Source organism: Arachis ipaensis, chromosome B7, assembly GCF_059453495.1.
Source record: "Arachis ipaensis isolate K30076 ecotype BB chromosome B7, ASM5945349v1, whole genome shotgun sequence".
NCBI lineage: Eukaryota > Viridiplantae > Streptophyta > Magnoliopsida > Fabales > Fabaceae > Arachis > Arachis ipaensis.
This window is the reverse complement of record NC_142442.1, coordinates 55,857,501-55,862,500: the sequence shown is the minus strand read 5'-3', so window position 1 is coordinate 55,862,500 and position 5,000 is coordinate 55,857,501.

The window sequence follows — 5,000 nt, the reverse complement described above, 5'->3', positions numbered from 1 at the left end:
CACCGCATCGGGCACCGTCGTACGTCGACCCTAGACGTAGGGCGAGCACGACACGTTGCCCCTCGGGAGTGGACACGAACAGGTAACCGTCTTCCGCAACGTGACCCCTCAAAGTGCTGGGACGAGCACGTCGCGTTGCCCCCTGCCCACGACACCCGCTGCCGCACGCATATCCATCATCCGCGTCGTGCGCCACACTAGGCCTGGCCAAGCGTCGGGCTGCGCAAGCCGCGTTGCCCCTCGCGGGGGCGCACAGGCCGCCCGCCGATCCCACGTCGTGCTCGGACTTGGGATGATCCCCCTAGTCCTGGGCCGAGCACAAGGTGTTGCCCCGAGCGTGTGCCCAAGGCACAACTCCACCACGCCATGCTCCCTAGGTGGTGCCTAGGTGGGCCGTGCACGGACGTGTTTCCCTTCTTGTTGGTCCTTCGGTGATCGGGGTTCGCAGCAGCCAGACGCACGTGCTCGACCTTGGACCCGGGGCGGGGGACCCCGGCGGCACACCACAACCACAACGTGCTTGCTAGTGTGCCTAGGGGATGGCAAGGCAACGTGCATCTTGCTGGCATTGCGCCCAGCAAGCCCTTGGGCAACTCGAGTTTCAGCAGCACGACACCCCTCCCCCCTATAATAGGCTGCCGAGCCATTACCAAAGTGCCACGGGTAGACGTCCTTTTCCGTGAGGAGACATACTAAAGGAAAGTGCTCTAGAGGTCGAATTTTGACGCCGTTTTTTGCAACAACCTCTAGAAAAATAAGATCTTTCCATCCTCCAAATTTGGTGAATTTACACCGTGCCGATTTTTTTTGACGATTTTTTTACCGCCCGGAATGCCGGAAATTCAAAAAAAATGAAAAACGGAGCAAACCTGCGATTTTTGACCTGGATTTTTTTGTGCAGCCTTCACATAATATTACCAAGGTTCCCTCAAAATTTCACGAAAAATGCACGAGCCAATTCTGAGATATGAAAATTTGGCTCCTCCGTTGCAACGCTCCGAGCCATCGTTGCAACGGCGGGTGCCTCCGTGGGGGGCGGGGGAGCCCGGCGGCACACCACAACCACAACGTGCTTGCTAGTGTGCCTAGGGGATGGCAAGGCAACGTGCATCTGGCTGGCATTGCGCCCAGCAAGCCTTTGGGCAACTCGAGTTTCAGCATCACGACTCCCCTCCCCCCTATAATAGGCTGCCGAGCCATTACCAAAGTGCCACGGGTAGACGTCCTTTTCCGTGAGGAGACATACTAAAGGAAAGTGCTCTAGAGGTCGAATTTTGACGCCGTTTTTTGCAACAACCTCTAGAAAAATAAGAACTTTCCATCCTCCAAATTTGGTGAATTTACACCGTGCCGATTTTTTTTGACGATTTTTTTACCGCCCGGAATGCCGGAAATTCAAAAAAAATGAAAAACGGAGCAAACCTGCGATTTTTGACCTGGATTTTTTTGTGCAGCCTTCACATAATATTACCAAGGTTCCCTCAAAATTTCACGAAAAATGCACGAGCCAATTCTGAGATATGAAAATTTGGCTCCTCCGTTGCAACGCTCCGAGCCATCGTTGCAACGGCGGGTGCCTCCGTGGGGGGCAGGGGAGCCCGGCGGCACACCACAACCACAACGTGCTTGCTAGTGTGCCTAGGGGATGGCAAGGCAACGTGCATCTTGCTGGCATTGCGCCCAGCAAGCCTTTGGGCAACTCGAGTTTCAGCATCACGACACCCCTCCCCCCTATAATAGGCTGCCGAGCCATTACCAAAGTGCCACGGGTAGACGTCCTTTTCCGTGAGGAGACATACTAAAGGAAAGTGCTCTAGAGGTCGAATTTTGACGCCGTTTTTTGCAACAACCTCTAGAAAAATAAGAACTTTCCATCCTCCAAATTTGGTGAATTTACACCGTGCCGATTTTTTTTGACGATTTTTTTACCGCCCGGAATGCCGGAAATTCAAAAAAAATGAAAAACGGAGCAAACCTGCGATTTTTGACCTGGATTTTTTTGTGCAGCCTTCACATAATATTACCAAGGTTCCCTCAAAATTTCACGAAAAATGCACGAGCCAATTCTGAGATATGAAAATTTGGCTCCTCCGTTGCAACGCTCCGAGCCATCGTTGCAACGGCGGGTGCCTCCGTGGGGGGCGGGGGACCCCGGCGGCACACCACAACCACAACGTGCTTGCTAGTGTGCCTAGGGGATGGCAAGGCAACGTGCATCTTGCTGGCATTGCGCCCAGCAAGCCTTTGGGCAACTCGAGTTTCAGCAGCACGACACCCCTCCCCCCTATAATAGGCTGCCGAGCCATTACCAAAGTGCCACGGGTAGACGTCCTTTTCCGTGAGGAGACATACTAAAGGAAAGTGCTCTAGAGGTCGAATTTTGACGCCGTTTTTTGCAACAACCTCTAGAAAAATAAGATCTTTCCATCCTCCAAATTTGGTGAATTTACACCGTGCCGATTTTTTTTGACGATTTTTTTACCGCCCGGAATGCCGGAAATTCAAAAAAAATGAAAAACAGAGAAAACCTGCGATTTTTGACCTGGATTTTTTTGTGCAGCCTTCACATAATATTACCAAGGTTCCCTCAAAATTTCACGAAAAATGCACGAGCCAATTCTGAGATATGAAAATTTGGCTCCTCCGTTGCAACGCTCCGAGCCATCGTTGCAACGGCGGGTGCCTCCGTGGGGGGCGGGGGAGCCCGGCGGCACACCACAACCACAACGTGCTTGCTAGTGTGCCTAGGGGATGGCAAGGCAACGTGCATCTTGCTGGCATTGCGCCCAGCAAGCCTTTGGGCAACTCGAGTTTCAGCATCACGACTCCCCTCCCCCCTATAATAGGCTGCCGAGCCATTACCAAAGTGCCACGGGTAGACGTCCTTTTCCGTGAGGAGACATACTAAAGGAAAGTGCTCTAGAGGTCGAATTTTGACGCCGTTTTTTGCAACAACCTCTAGAAAAATAAGAACTTTCCATCCTCCAAATTTGGTGAATTTACACCGTGCCGATTTTTTTTGACGATTTTTTTACCGCCCGGAATGCCGGAAATTCAAAAAAAATGAAAAACGGAGCAAACCTGCGATTTTTGACCTGGATTTTTTTGTGCAGCCTTCACATAATATTACCAAGGTTCCCTCAAAATTTCACGAAAAATGCACGAGCCAATTCTGAGATATGAAAATTTGGCTCCTCCGTTGCAACGCTCCGAGCCATCGTTGCAACGGCGGGTGCCTCCGTGGGGGGCGGGGGAGCCCGGCGGCACACCACAACCACAACGTGCTTGCTAGTGTGCCTAGGGGATGGCAAGGCAACGTGCATCTTGCTGGCATTGCGCCCAGCAAGCCTTTGGGCAACTCGAGTTTCAGCATCACGACACCCCTCCCCCCTATAATAGGCTGCCGAGCCATTACCAAAGTGCCACGGGTAGACGTCCTTTTCCGTGAGGAGACATACTAAAGGAAAGTGCTCTAGAGGTCGAATTTTGACGCCGTTTTTTGCAACAACCTCTAGAAAAATAAGATCTTTCCATCCTCCAAATTTGGTGAATTTACACCGTGCCGATTTTTTTTGACGATTTTTTTACCGCCCGGAATGCCGGAAATTCAAAAAAAATGAAAAACGGAGCACACCTGCGATTTTTGACCTGGATTTTTTTGTGCAGCCTTCACATAATATTACCAAGGTTCCCTCAAAATTTCACGAAAAATGCACGAGCCAATTCTGAGATATGAAAATTTGGCTCCTCCGTTGCAACGCTCCGAGCCATCGTTGCAACGGCGGGTGCCTCCGTGGGGGGCGGGGGAGCCCGGCGGCACACCACAACCACAACGTGCTTGCTAGTGTGCCTAGGGGATGGCAAGGCAACGTGCATCTTGCTGGCATTGCGCCCAGCAAGCCTTTGGGCAACTCGAGTTTCAGCATCACGACACCCCTCCCCCCTATAATAGGCTGCCGAGCCATTACCAAAGTGCCACGGGTAGACGTCCTTTTCCGTGAGGAGACATACTAAAGGAAAGTGCTCTAGAGGTCGAATTTTGACGCCGTTTTTTGCAACAACTTCTAGAAAAATAAGATCTTTCCATCCCCCAAATTTGGTGAATTTACACCGTGCCGATTTTTTTTGCCGATTTTTTTACCGCCCGGAAAGCCGGAAATTCAAAAAAAATGAAAAACGGAGCAAACGTGGGATTTTTGACCTGGATTTTTTTGTGCAGCCTTCACATAATATTACCAAGGTTCCCTCAAAATTTTAGAAAAAATGCACGAGCCAATTATGAGATATGAAAATTTGGCTCCTCCGTTGCAACGCTCCGAGCCATCGTTGCAACGGCGGGTGCCTCCGTTGCAACGAAACCAGCCAACGATGCACCTAACCCAGCATCCGTTGCAACGCACCTTGCCTCCGTTGCAACGCGCCCAGCCAACGTTGCACCGTCCCCTGCCTCCGTTGCAACGCGCCCAGCCAACGTTGCAACGCGCCCTGCCTCCGTTGCAACGCTCCCAGCCAACGTTGCAACGCGCCCTGCCTCCGTTGCAACGTCACCAGCATCCGTTGCAACGCGCCCTGCCTCTGTTGCAACGCGCACGGCCAACGTTGCACCGACCCTAGCATCCGTTGCACTGCCCCCAGCCAACGTTGCAACGCGCCCAGCCAACGTTGCAACGCGCCCTGCCTCCGTTGCAACGTCACCAGCAACCGTGGCAACGCGACCTGCCTCCGTTGCGACGCCCCCAGCCAACGTTGCAACGCGCCCTGCCTCCGTTGCAACGTCACCAGCATCCGTTGCAACGCTCCCAGCCAACGTTGCAACGCGCCCTGCCTCCGTTGCAACGTCACCAGCAACCGTGGCAACGCGACCTGCCTCCGTTGCAACGCCCCCAGCCAACGTTGCAACGCGCCCTGCCTCCGTTGCAACGTCACCAGCATCCGTTGCAACGCGCCCTGCCTCCGTTGCAACGTCACCAGCCAACGTTGCAACGCGCTCGGCATCCGTT